The sequence below is a fragment of the Brachyistius frenatus genome, unplaced genomic scaffold (genome assembly GCF_029030835.1).
Source record: "Brachyistius frenatus isolate BFR_SWC_R1_liver_20210118 unplaced genomic scaffold, ASM2903083v1 Contig_121, whole genome shotgun sequence".
Lineage (NCBI taxonomy): Eukaryota > Metazoa > Chordata > Actinopteri > Embiotocidae > Brachyistius > Brachyistius frenatus.
Window position 1 is genome coordinate 792,706 of NW_027210720.1, and position 15,039 is coordinate 807,744.

General features: G+C 42.1%; 2 protein-coding genes across 4 annotated transcripts in view; both read right to left on the reverse strand.

Annotated features, from left to right (window-relative positions):
* Positions 1-15,039, reverse strand: part of robo3 (roundabout, axon guidance receptor, homolog 3 (Drosophila)) — a 96,279-nt gene that overhangs the window by 80,092 nt on the left and 1,148 nt on the right. The gene's annotated exons all lie outside the window — the stretch shown is intronic.
* fez1 (fasciculation and elongation protein zeta 1 (zygin I)) overlaps positions 1-15,039 on the reverse strand; it is a 249,455-nt gene that overhangs the window by 31,044 nt on the left and 203,372 nt on the right. The window lies entirely within an intron of this gene.

Here is a 15,039-nt window from a genome sequence, read left to right on the forward strand (position 1 = left end):
TGATGGCGTCGTCCACTCCCACATGAGGCTGGTACGCAAATTGCAGAGGGTCTAGTGAAGATTTCACCAGCAGCCTGAGGTGAGCCAAGACCAGCCTCTCCAGCACCTTCATCACAGGTCTTCTTGAATCTTCTTTTCTAATGAATGAGGGATTATTTTCAGATGGACCTCCAGAAAACTAATAAGAAGGAGTGACTTTAGCTAACAACACTGAAGTATTTTGTGGAGAAATGTTATTGAATTTACAGAGCCGGAGTGTTTGTGGAGCCAACCTGTAGTGGCACAGCTTAAGGCACTTCTGCATCAGCCTAATTTTTCAGAGCCGGTAGCTACGAACACTTTTATATCCAGTCTGTGGGAGAGACACTGAACCCCAAGTTGCTCTGAGGCAAGCGAGCACCATCAATGGAAGCTCTGCCAACATTGGTTGTGAATGGGAAGCAAACTCTAAAGCACTTTGAGACCACTAATGTAAAAATATGCTATACAAGTTCAGACTATTTACAAAACACTCGCTTTAACAGGTTATGTCTAAAAAGCGACTAAACATAATTTAGAATTGGAAACCCACAGTAGTTTTGTTTTTTTCTTTAACAAAGAAGACTAATAAAAATATTTTTTTTTAAAGTGAATGGAGCTCCAAGTGAACCGGTAGATGAAGAAACAAAAGTCTGTTGCAGTTTGGATAAATCTCCAACCTCCAGGAGGTGACCAGGAAAGCCACTTGTGTTCTGGGGTGCAGGCCCGACATAAGAAAATGGTTGCAATGGTTCATCCTACAGGTGCTTGAATAAGAAGGAATTCAAAGGTTCAGACTTTCCTGATAAGAAAAGCCGCCAAAATTCCTTCCCTCAAAGTGACAAATCCGCTATAAAGTTTTGGGGGATTAAGAACTCCACTGAAGTGCTTTCCTCTGATGAGAATATAGAGTACCGTCTGATGGCCCTGCTCTTAATGCAATTAGATTCACAAAGATGGAGAAGTAGGAAGCTCTGAATAGGAGGAAATGGTACAGAGACTTTGAAGTTGGAATCAAATATCAGCTGGGCTTCTGCCTGACTACAACTCCTACTTTCAAGTACTGGAAGCACATCACAAGATACAAAAATGCCTACAGTTATATTTCACAGCTATCAACACCACAAACCCATCACTGCAATTCCCTCTCATTTGTGTGTCAAACAAAACAAAAAAAAGTAAAAATCTACAGCAGCATGTGTTGCGTCTTTAAGAATAGATAATAATAATAATAATATACATTTACCATCAAAACTGAAATGGATCTGATCACGAAGCAGGTCCAGATTAAGGTGTCAGATGTAAAGTTTCCGAGTACCAAATACCACCAGCGGCTGACTATCACAGTTGTAGAGTCAGAATACTGTCATCAATGATGTGTTGGGGCTTTACATACAAATCAGTTTTTGTGTATACAAAGTTTGAGCCAGATTCAAATTAAAAAAATAATACTTTGTGTGCTCCTTTTGACGTAATTATTTTCATTACTGATTCATTTAAGTTGTTTTTTTATTAATCACTCATAATTAGTCTCTGAGATGTTAAAAAAGGAAGTAGATGCATCACAAATATCCAAATCATTCCCTTATTCGAGAGGCTGCATTATAACCAGTTTTCTTACACTTGCTTACAGTTTTTAAGGTACTTAACAGAACCTGATCTCCAGAACACTTGGTTCTTCTGAGTATGTCTCAGTGTCGTGTGTCTCTTCATGTAACCCTGGACTGACTCCATGATGTTGAACTCAGGGTCATAACGCACTGTTCTTCTCGCGGCTAAAGATATTTTTATTTTGGACCAATCAGAGACTTTCCTGCTGGTGCCCCATGATGGATAATAATCTAAACATTTTACGTGTCTGTATATTAGCTGTACTGTCAACATTCATGGAGGCCATTCCAAGCGCGGTGCCACATAAATAAAAGACAATATACATTAGGTGCCATCTTTGGTCCTTGGACCTCGAACCCTAATCTCTACAATTATCTATGAAAATGTACAGCACAACACTACCAGAAAAAAAACAACATTTTATTTGATTTATTTCTAAAAATAAATAAAATAAGAGCAATATTTTGACAAGGCTGCTCTCATGAGGAATAAAAAGTGAAAACAGTTGTCATTTTGTTAAGTGCCTCTCCTCCCTCAAGGTCTCGGAGCTACAGCTACAGACAGCCCATCTAATAGCTTTAACGTAGCATATGTATCATGGCTGAACTGAGCCTGTCTGGCTGGAGGTATTTGGAGGGGAGATGGGGGGGGGGGGGGTCTGTAGTGAGAGCTCAGCAGGACAGAGCCTTTAAGAGCTGACTCATAAATTTTACAGTACAAGCTGGTTGGAACAAGCCATGTGGAAATGTAAAGTAAAGGCTTTTAAAGAGGACGAGACCACCGAGTGGGACTGAGCTAAATATCACAAGAACACCCGGGTGGCAACCGCTGAACACCGGCTCTTAAACATGATATGCATCCTCTGCATCCACGGAAATGTAGACCTGATGAAACGCTCTTGCAGCTACAGTTTTCTACAGGTAGAAATGCTCTGCTATCTTAATCTGGGATGTCACAGATGTACAGTTCGGTTGAGGGGAAGGAAAAAAAGCTACATCCAAAATGATGCAAGAGTATGACGTGTGATACGAAAATGTAAGAATTATGATCAATGTGTGAATGTAGGGATCTATACTGTGATGATACTGATCTTTGCAGCAGGCTGTACTACCGCAAAGGTACAGGTCTGTATGATGATAGAAACTGACTACGCTGGTGCAGCTCAACCATATTTAAATTTCTAAAATGGGCAGTAATCCCAAGATACTGAGCTCAAAGTGAAAGTAGATGTGTGTAACAGATAAGGGCGAGGCTGGAAAAGATGAACTCAGTCAGGTTAAATGGACAGCTGGAGTCTGGAGAGTCTGACTGGCTGTCTTCAGAAGGGTTTCTAATAGGAATGTCTGGACCCTCTAAGGACCTATTAGCTCCTGTCCATGGTGCACTACAGCCGGATGGATGCATGCGAGTTAATGAAGCCACCGGGATGCTGGAGGAGAGACACAGATTCTGTTTGACAAGGAATGGTGAGTTACTGCATACGTCACCGAGCCAAAAGACAGCACCTGTATGATTTGTGTGAGATTTCCCTGGCAGATCCAATTGCTGAAAATGTTTTTATGTTTAAAGGACCAGTGTGTAATTTTTCACAGTACGAACTTACAGATTTGTGACCAATTAAAGTGAAAACATAAGGAGTGTCACGTCTTCTAAAAAAAAAGAATATCAGACTACTTGAAGCTTTACAGTCACCAGATCCCAGCAGCCCAAATGAACACCTACGGGAGAAACTCCAAGTCAATGTGGGAGATGAAACATGTTCAATCTATATTCCACTGATGCAGAAAATAGATGTGAAACTGTACAATGTTTATATGACTCACTGGTAAAGCACAGAATTATTAATAGCAGGGGTTATCATGGGCTGAACTTTCTGCAGTGTTGTTCTGCTACACTAATGGCAGGAAAATTATCTTCTTCAAATAGTCCCTTTATATTCCAGGAATTTTGATTTCCCGGGTGCTTATTTAGAAGATGATGATATAAAATGTTCCATTATAAGTGCAGCTTTCTCAAGTTCCCTCTGAATTTCATATTCTGCAAACAAACAACAAAGTCTGGACTTTGGCATCGGTGCATCAGCAGTAAAATCTCTTGGGCTGCTCTACCCTGATAAATATCAGCCACAAACTAAAACAGAGCAACATGTCAACAAAATACTGAATGTAAATGAATGTTGTAGAAAACTCTAGCATGTTCGACCCATCAGCCACATTCAGCACTGCGAACTCCGCCCTCAAAATCCTTGAACCTTCAAGGGAACCTGACTGAGGAATTCTGTGGGGGGTGAAACTCTCCCTCCCCAGCTTCATTAAGATCCTGGTTCCTCTGATAGAGATGCAGGTTTGGGAAATAAGTTCTTGAAAAGGTTCCTTTTCCTGCATTGCACTTTTCAAAACTCACTCAATCAAAAGGTTGATGGTTTGATGCCTGTTTCTTCCTGCAAACAATGCTAAGTGTCCTGGGGCCAGGCATTGAAGCCTCCCAATGGTAGGCGAGCACCTTACATGGCAGGTCAGCCGCCAGTGGTGTGTGAATGTGTGTGAGTGGGTGAATGGGAGGCAAACTGTAAGGCGCTTTGAGAGCACTGAGGTGATAAAGCGCTATAAGTGCAAACCATTTATCATTTCATTTTCTTTGTAACTGATGGTTGAAAGACTGCAAGCTGATGCAAATATCTGCCATGTTACATTTACTGATCTCAACATAGCTCTGTACTAATATGTCCATATAGAAGCAGCCTTTCATGTCAACATTAGCAGACATTAACACCAATGATGTTACATCTCTCAAAACAATACACATTTGATTTCCTCCTGTAGTAATTATGAGGCTGGTTCTTCCAGGAAAGTAAAGCGGAGTTCAGTGTATGATGAGTTTAAACTCAGGACTCCAAATCAAAAAGACTCATGTGGGGTGCACTGTATTTAGAATGTATGTAAACTTCAGGACAAATGCAAACACAGAACACATTACTGTCAAACAACTTCAAAGTGGTTTCACCAGGAGAAAAGGGGAGGAGGAGAGAATAGACCCTGAGAGGGTGACAGAGAAATAGTGTGTATGGCACAAAATCTGAATAAGAAATATTGGAACGAAACAGCCACAGGGAGCCAGTAGTCCTGCTGCAATGTCCTCTCTATAATGGAAAATGGCAAAGTGCTGAGGCGGAACCTTTTCTCATTTAGTACAAGAACAAGTGACTTGGTGTGTCCTGCTAATAAACCAAGTCCAGAGGACCACTGCCAGATATCTGCGGTTGATTCCCAGCCTCAATCCTGTCGGGCCGCAGCCTTCCTCCAACACAAACACACATGTGGGTTCTCGGTCGTAAGCAGCTTTACTCCCAATGAAAAGGCATCGAGTAGCTGAAACATATCTATCCAGTACTCTTGGCTTGCATTGAAATGGTACAAGAAAGAGGCTGTAGATTTATTTGAAAGGAGGTTTCAGACTGTTGACATCTTTCAAGACATGAAGCAGAGGGATATCAATTCTTGTGATTGTGAAGATCATCTTTAAAAAAAAAGTCCTAAAATAGAGAAATTTTCAACGTTTTTTTGTTCTGATACTAAATTAGACCTGCATTTAAAGTTACTCCCGCTGAGAAGGGTTGAAATTGCAGCATCTTCTGACGCTAAAATAGTTCCACTCCAATTATCCAGAAATACTCCCCTGCCAAGAAGTCACAGGTCAACTGAGTGACTGTCAACTCGTGTGGAGTATGTGATTTCAGATGTGCTCATGATGCTGCTGTCTGAGACAAAATGCCTTGGCAGGTAATCAGAAGAAACGAAAGTTGAAACAAAAACAGAGCACTTTAAGAAAAAAGTCATGAGGTACAAGAGATGTTATCATGTAGATCTTTTGATTTGATATACAGAGAGCTGAGAAAAGTTCATTCCAACATAATTTCACTTGACAAGCTGTTTGCTTTAGGTGACAGGCTGTTAGACCCTTTTTCTGCACCTATCAGCTCTGAATGTAAATATGCATTCACCTCTGCATCTTTCCCAGACTGCATTTCAGGCTCTGACAGTATTTTCCAAACACAGATGGTGTAATGATCAGATCATGGTTTGACTCATGCAATAAATCCAGGAAGGGTACTTATTTGTGGAGAATATCAGACCATCTAGCGGTGCACACAGCCGAGTTACTCGGAATAATGGGTGGAAAAGAATATCTAAAACCAACGTGTCATCATGGCTTCTGATAGCTCGTTGGTGCTTTCAAGCATTAAATCTAGAAAGTTGTCATGCAGGCAGGATACTGTGTATTAAATATTTCAAGAGTTTTTCAGGGTGCATTATAAAGGAGTGGAAATGAGAAGGAAGACATATCAGCTAAACAATCACTGAAGCTACAGTTCACTGACACAAGTTCTATTAAGTAAAGCAGAGGTTTAAACTATCGTTAAACAACATACAAAACCTCTGAGGAATGCGGGGACTTAACTGAAGTATTTACAGTGTTCAAAAAGATGGAGGTGTTGGTAGAATACAGGGCAGAAGGTGGTCATTACTCATCCCAACGAGAAATACAAGTCGACATCCAACACAACAGCCAAGCACTCTCGTAGAAAACACTACTGAAGTGGAAAATGTCAAACACGTACCGATAGATTGCAACATGTATGATGAATACATTTGAGAATTACCATCAGTATTAAAATGATGGAAAACACAATATAACATCAGGGGATGTGGTAGAAAGACATCACGGAAAGTCTTTTTATTTTCCCTGCCAATCTACGGTTCCACTCTCCAGTGAAGTGGGTGGAAGTAACGCACCTGGAAGCTGGTTGTCCTACTGCCATTAAACTTCAGAGGAGAGAAAGGCTGCTCATTTTATCTGACATTTGTACAAGGCTGAATCCTCAGGTCAACACAGATCCTCACACCTGCTCACCAACTGTCTCACTGCAGGAAGTCCAACATGCAGCTCAACCCCGAGACAACCCAACCGGCTCACACAAGCCATACATGCAGAAGTGGAGGAAGAATTCAGACCCTTTACTTCTTCTAGACTGTACAAATACTCTGTTAAAAGTCCTAAAAGCCCACTGAAAATCATCATTTAAAAGTGTTTAACTACGATAAGGAGATGTGCAGAGAATGGCCTTTGTGCTACAGTGGTATCTCATGAAATCGTGAAATACACTCATCAGTCCATTAGAGGATACAGTGTCCTGTAGAGGACACCTGTCTGTCCATTAGAGGATACAGTGTCCTGTAGAGGACACCTGTCTGTCCTGTAGAGAATACAGTGTCCTGTAGAGGATACCTGTCTGTCCTGTAGAGGATACAGTGTCCTGTAGAGGATACCTGTCTGTCCTGTAGTGGACTGACTGGTTTACTGTGACGTGATCCTGGGTTGCATGTCGACATACTATTATATAAGAAGGCGCGCCCAGTTTTCAATTATTTTGTTGGTGGCTGCAACTAATGATTATTTTCATCACGATCAATCGGCTGATTATTTTCTTAATTAATTGATTAACTGTTTGGGTCACCAAAAAATATAAAATGGAGAGACGATGTTATCACAGTTCTCTACAACACAAAGTTACCATCACAATGATCCAAGTTACTATCAATAAATCAAACCTATTAAAGAATAACAAAAAAATTAAAAAAAAAAAAAAAAAAAAAAGGCTGAAAATTCACGTAGGTAGGGAAATACCTCGGACCTGTATTTGCTAGTACAAGACACGAGTGATCGTACTTAGCTTCATTCCACCACTGTGTCATCACACGTAGGATCAAAATATCTGGTTCACTACAGCCCACAGGGAGAAGGACATAAAACATGGATGGCACTTCAGCCCTATCAAGTCTTCCAACCCAGACAGGGTGAGAAATGTCTTTCATTTCCATGTGAAGGACTTAAAAATAAATCAAAGTACTGCAATACATCAAAAGCTCTACTTCTTATCAATCTGTGGTGAGTTGTGGTGAAGTAGAAAGATTAAGCCATGCTCTGGCTTAGCAACAAAAAAATTAAGGCTAAGCTGAGCTAACCCTCACAGACCACTCAAGATAACCCCCCCCCCCCCCGACACACACACACACACACACACACACACACACACACACACACACACACACACACACACACACACATCCTTATTTTAAAGGACAGCTGTTAATGGTGAAAAAAAGTCTCTTTAAGCTGAAATTCCGGTACAACAGAAATAAAGTACCTGCAGCTGGTGAACAGAGGAGGGAGCGTTATAATCTTTTAAAGAAGGAACAGAGGAGAGAAGAGAAGGGCAGATAATGGCGATCAAAGAAAATCACACAAATTTGCTCTTCCTATTCCTCCTTCATCTGCAATTCTTTTTAGCGGGTTGGCTTCCCTCTTGCAGAATTTGTTGTTTTACAGCTTTGTTGCCTCCTCCTCCTTCTCTCTCCATTTTCAGCAAAGCCACAGGAATTGATTTGCAAATGTGCATTCAAAGTTAAATTGGCAGCGGTGAGGGAGGCAGACTGGAGTGTTTTCTCTGCAGCCTCCTACTCTTTGACCCTGTGGGGGAAACAAAATGAGGCACTTGCATGTGAATACAAAGTACCGGCCATAAAGAGACAACCTCCTTAATTGAGCTTGTGTTGACGCTAAGCATTTAAATGGGTAGGGTCAACTTTGGAAAAGGAAATGGGGTGTTTTTATCTTGTCTCTCTTGGGGCCGTGAACAGCTCGAAGCTGCTTCTGTCTGCTCTTTTCGTTGAGAAGCAGGGATCATGGAAACTGTGAGCACAAAGATCCAAACTCCCACGGCAGCTCCAAAAAAAATGCCCTTTCCACTAACAACTGTGTTTCACGCTCCCTCTGAGTCGGGCCTCTTGCTGAAATGAGGTTTGGCTAAATGTTTGGGCACATTGACAATGCAGAAGCAGCTTGCTGTTGATAGAGAGCAAACAGTGGCGCCTTTTCTGGTCCAACAGGAACAGACAGTTGAGTCTTCAAGGCCACTTTTAGACAAAACAGTCCCTAATGGTAAAACATGGCCGAGAGGCTTGGGAGTTGATTAAGCTTTGATTTAATTCCAATTCCAGAAACAAGTCAGAGGGGGCAGCAATGTGTCCCTTTGACGTGGAGATTTCAACAGTTTCCTTTGACTTTGAAATGCACTTTCCTCAAGATTCTGCACCACATTCTGGTTTGAATAATCAAGTATTGGTTTCTGTAAAACATCAAATATCAACATTGATAATGCGGAGGATGGTTCAGCTTAACGATTCTTATGTTTGAACATTTAAGAGAACTTTGAATGCAACAGCAATCCTGAGGACTTAAATTCAAGCAGTCCAACATCCCTCAAGTTATCACAGATGCTGCCAAGAGTTGTCAGTGTGAGTTCCAGTAACCCGCCAGTAACAAGCATCGATTTTCTCCACTGACTCCACCGAGGGGTGTTTCGGAGAGGCTGTAAAAAAAACGAGAGAACAGCAACTGTATTTGGCGACTGGACTCTCACTCTTCATTCAATTTTGCTGAAAGTGCCCAGTGTGATGAGAGTGAGAAGAGACAAGAAGAACTAGAGGGGAAAATACCGCAGGGATGAAGAGGAGATACTGGCTGTAGTGATTCTTCTTTCGAGAGAGAAGTTAAAGATGGAAAAATTATCTCTATTAAGGCTGTATGGTGATGATGTATGTGGATTATTTATCATCACTAATTATCAGTCTATTAGCGTTCACCAGTGAAGGCGCAGTATATTTGCTCTCTCACTCATGTCGGGGGGAGAATCCTCGAGGGGCGCCAGGACTGGTACAACGCTGGTTGCGGGTGGCCGAACACAGCGGTGGGGAAATGCCATCGGTTTCCTGTCCCACAGCTGCATATTTCAAGATTAGCTCCTATTAGTTGTGCCGGCTGCTATCTGGTCCTATCCGTCTGACCACATACATCATACACGGCCCTCCAAAGGAGGAAGGGGTCAAGACGGGGACTTCCTGAACAGAGTCCATAACTCGAAAGAAACTGGCGATACCATAAAAAATAAAAAAAATTTAAACTATGGGGTATTTGTATGTCTTCTATTGCTTGTTGGAGTTGAAAATTAAGCTCATTTTCCATTCATAACTTAAACTTGAAATAATGTCGATGGGGAGACCTATAATTTGGGTTTGAGGGTTCAACAATGAACAGTGACAAGAGAGCTCTGAGAAATTCAGCTCACTGACGGGCTGCTCGGTCCTTTTCTTCCAGCTGAATGATCCAGTACAGCGTGCCTGTACTAAATATAATGTTTCATTGATCATGTTTCATCATGACACACTGCTGGCATTCTAACGAGACTAGATAATGATACAGAAATGGGAATGTTCTCCAATTATATGTGAAACACTGAGAATGTCTAACTGCAGTAGTGAAAGACTTCTTATTTATGAGTGTGATAATATTACCATGAAAGAGAAAAGTAGATAAATCCGCCCTTCACATATTGTTGCAGATATTTCAGGAAACAATGGTTCTGACGTCTAATTAAGTCACGAAGAAGAGAGACTGATGAAAAGGGGAAGTTTAGGAGATGGATTCTAATCCAGCTGCTGTCACTTCTCCAAATTAATGCTTTGGAGTTTTTTGAGGTGAGTTGCTCGTCATAAGATAACAAGAAGAGAAGGCGCTCCGATTGACTCGTCAAGTAAGTCTTGTTTCTTTAATACCATCAGGCAGACCTGTCAATCATCAAACCGAGACGCTACAACAGAGAACAAACAGCCGAAGAGACGCACTAACCGCCTCTTATCCACACGTCACTCTTGTGCATCAGCACTCCCATCACACAATAACAGGTACTCAGTGACTGTCACTTTCCCAAAAAAGAGCTGTCCCCGTCCGCTCGGAAGCCAGCCATTAAATCACCGACTAGGCTGTCAAAATCCCTCCGAACTGCATCACCTTGATACGCCGGTCCCGAAAACGATCCATTATCATTTGGCTCTTTCCCATGCTGCGCTTTCAAGTGCCAGACTCTCACAAATATATCCAACCCGCCGACAAAGTCACAGCAGTGACAGCTGGAGCTGAAGCATTTCTTCTTTTGATTCTGCCGCAGAGTGTTGTTGCTGCTTCAAACTGCATTGAAGAAAAGTTGGTGAACAATCAATTCAAGGTAAACAACATGATCTCAGTCTCAAAAGTCCACCTGATGAAAACCACATGCTTGTGTTTGATGGTGGTCAAACACTGAGGAAACCAGGACAGGTTGTTGAAGTTCAGTTAATAACAAAGCAAACAAATGCTGGTAAATCTTAAGTATTCTCCATTTGTGAACAAGTGTTTCTCCAGATATAATTAGGAAGATATGAAATGTTGAACCTGTTCATGCTGATTCCATTCACCTTCTGAGTTCAATTCTTACCAGAGGTGACTAATTCAAAATGAAACAACACAGAAACACATAACACAGCAGACAACTCTTCCCCCGTACCTGCAGTAGCTCTGCAGTCCATTTATAATGTTTAGTGAGGCTCAAACATTGTGTTTATACTGCAAAACCTGCGCACAAACCCATGTGTTTAAACATCTGGGATGTACCACAGATATATTATTTAACAACTGTGATGGATTACAGACTTTTGTAAACCTCGTTTCATGTATTTTAGTCCAGTTGAGGGGAAATTATCATCCATTGTGCCTCGTAACGCTTAAGATTTTGTGCACAAAGTCACAAACTCATCCCCATGTGATATTATCTACTGTATATCATGACATACACATTTTCCCTTTTATACCACATCTCTCTCCCACACAAAAGCTTCTTTGAAGGCGTTGTAGACTTCACGGATGTGTCCCATTTCTGTGGGCAGAGAGGATGCACAGCAGCGAGAGGCCTCTCCGGGGATGAAGTTGTCAGAGTGATGCGGTCAACGTTTGACAGCGACATTTTGACACAGCATGGGAATTTTTGCATGTCACTTTTTTTTCCAGTCACTTTAATCCTTCGCCAATGACAGCAAAGAAAATTCTTCCACTGGGAGACCAAAACGATTCTAATATTGATTCTGTTCATGCTTCACAAAACAACACCTTTGCCAGCAGACTGTCCAATTACCGGCTGGATTATCCCACACTCTTATGCAGCACAAAAACCTCGTGCTCTGTGATTGAGACTTCATTAAAGTGAGACGGCAGCGGCCCCTGGTTCGCCTCTTTCCAAGTCTATTTCAGTATTATGACCAGCAATGGAGAGGTCAGCACTCCTAAAATCACTGGAACTAATGTCGGGGCCATCCATCTGTCTGCAGCCCGAGGTGGGAGGCTCAGGCCGGATTGTATCGGGCCCCTCAGGCACTCACACTTGAGACCTTTCCGACGAGGGGTGAGCTGACTTGTTCTGTCAGCACCCGCTGCTAAATAGAGTTCCTGCCCATTTGGTCCCTTTTCCTTGATGCCCAGTGGAGAAGTGTCTGGTGCCCCATCCTGTGTTATTGGCCCTCTGTGGTAGGAATGTGCAGATATGAGGTATAACCTAGAAGAGATGAATTGCAAACCTCGGTTTGCAGATGCAGTGAAAAGACGAGGTTTCTTTTAGACAGAGGAAAAGGCGGTGCATGTTTTTTCTTCCTTTACAACAGCTGAATGCACAAATACGTTGTTAATAATGCATTATGGGTCGTCATCAGATCTAGTGTAATGAATATATGGGACGGTGAAGCTGTATTATAATTTTTGTTCAGTGACAAGCGTGCAGAAATATTGCTCAACTACCATCTTTTTTTCTCAATTTTTTCTAAATTTAGCAGTCCAGAGACAATGGTTTTATTTTTTAAAGGCAGAAATAGGCAACTAAGCTTCAAAAGGAAATTTGCACGCGTGACTAACGCTGCTGAGATGATGATTCTGAGATGAGAGGAAGAGGATGTTTAGCTCCTCGCCCTGACGTCTGAGCCTTATTTTTCAGTCAGAGTAAATTAGGACGCTCTTGTACCGTGAATGCTTTCCAGGACGTATACCATCGCTCATTTCAATGTATCATACCAAAGCTATTGACAGCCTAATTGATCAGTAAAGAACAGATGGGCAGGCAGGTGGGGGAGGAGGAAGGTACGCTCGGTGTGTGAGTGCGTGTTTCTTCTCAAAAAGGACTACAAAGGTTTCTGTGTGTTTTCTGTCCCTCGGCAGGAAAAGAAAATGGACATGTCAATATGTCGACAGCTAAAACCTGAACGACAGTACGTTGCTGTGCTGTGATGAGCCATCTGCACGTGGAGCTTCATGGAGACGACTATAACAGTGAAATAAGTAACAAATGTGCATTAACCTTTTCCATTGTGGTTAATTGTGTTGATGATGAGCCTTCATTACTGCCACCACCAAAATAAATGCAGATATTTCTTTCTAGGAACACTGTTGTCTTATTTAATCATATTTAATAGAAACTACTTTCTACCAGAGAGCCTCCTTTAAACAGGTCCATGGATTATCTGTGACATTGTTCCCAGAAAGACATTTTTTTAAATGGAATTCACGATTGTTAGGACCCCTTCCTTTCTACCTGCTGTGGCTGCAGTGGCCTCTTCCTGCTTGAGTTTGCAGTCATGGAGGGTCGGTAAGGTAAAGTGGCAGCACCTGTGTAGGCCTCCACCTGAGCAACAAACACCAGCCTGGTTTCATTGTGTTTTTCTCTCCGAGGCTCCACATCTCCTGCTTTGGTTGGGTTGACTTTACCTTTCACCTCCATCACTTGCACACACATTTCTCATCCATCCGTGCGTTACATTCAACACTGATGCTACTCATCTTCACACCTCATGTTTCTTTTATGGTTATAGTTTGTTCATTTTAAATAAAACTCCCCATTGGCATATTTGTACCCCAAGTTAAAAAAAAAAAAAAAAAAAGACCAAACAGTTACTGGAAAGTCTCAGTGCAATCCCAGCAGCAGCAATAACTCTGAAATATAACTGTCAAGCTGTCCTTGACCAATCCATTAAAGCCCGTCCAGCCTCCTCCACCTTAAGTCACCGTGGATGACAGCGTGTCTGAAATGCCTCGTGCAAACGCACGACCGCCTGCACCAGAAGAAAGGCCTTTAAACAATGAGACGTCTTGGTAATTGTGCTATTTGAGCCACATTACACCTCGCAGCACTTCCCTCCCTGACGGATATGGAGCTGTATGCTCACACTGCAATTACAGTGTGGGTATCACGGTTTGGTCCGGGGCCATTTGATCTGGTTACTGGTCTGTTTGGGGACATTCATGAGACAACAAGGCAGCTGTTTGCAACCACTGCCTTGAAGTCACTTCAGTAAAGCGCATGGCAAACACGAGGCCCGTTGACGGCCGTTGGGGAGAGCGCCGTGTTGACGGATAGTGATGGACATGAGTGGCACACTCCCGTGTCACCTTACTGGACAAACAGTCTGAAGACCAGAACCCTGAAACGTGACTCTGGCTCCTCATGAATGGGCCCTTCAGATGTGAAGAGGAAAGGGATGAAGCATGAGGCTTGATTTCTTCTCATCACATTGTGTAAGGCTCATTTCATCCCATTTATTTTGCCAACATATCCGTGCTTATCCTGATCTGAGGCTTCTTCTGCCTTTAATCCGCGTAACTAGATAACTGTCAGAAAGTGACACATAGACGCATTTAAATATAAATTTCAACAAATAAAAAAATATCATGTCTAAAAGCAGAAAGTTTTTTATAAGTCACTGTCTTTTGCTAAAGTGAAAATAAGTAGCTTTAATCCAGCCTTTGTAGTCCCAGAGGAGCATCTGGAGTCACTGAAGGAGCACTTTCACAGATGCTGAGTTCATATGCTCTGGGTTCACAGCCAATGTTTACAGCCTTGTAAAAAGGAGCCTCAGCACTGGGGCCGAGCCCAAAGACACCATACTGTCACAAACTATATCATCACACTTGCATCAAAAAGATTGCTTTTGTACATCACAGTCGGGGGTTTTGTCTGTGCTGAACACAAAGACGTAGGTACGAGCCCGTAGCCAAATGGCTGCGATTTACCAGTTCTACATGTGTGATTGATGGTGGATCTGAGGATCCAGCTTCCAGACCATTTAGGCAGGTTGTCATCATCTCAGAGGTGTTTCTGTCAACAAGAAAGAGTCTCACTCTAGCTGATGATGTGCACAAAGTAGCAGCTGAAATTAAAAGCGGCTCATGCATGTCTTTGAATGTAAAAACAATTAAACAACAAAAGCCAATATTGTGAGTTGGACGTGTGTTTCAAGGGATTCAGTGAGGGCTAAACTCAAGGAAACTGGGCCTCATCAAGCATCTCTTGTTTTGTCTCTGCTCACTGCCACAAATCTACACAAGAATGCAAACACATAGAAGCAGTTTTACATTTAACATGCAGCAGCTGCTGAAAGCTTTTATCTAAAACTCCTTTCAGTAAAAATATATCATGCATATTTTAGCACTGCTGCCAAC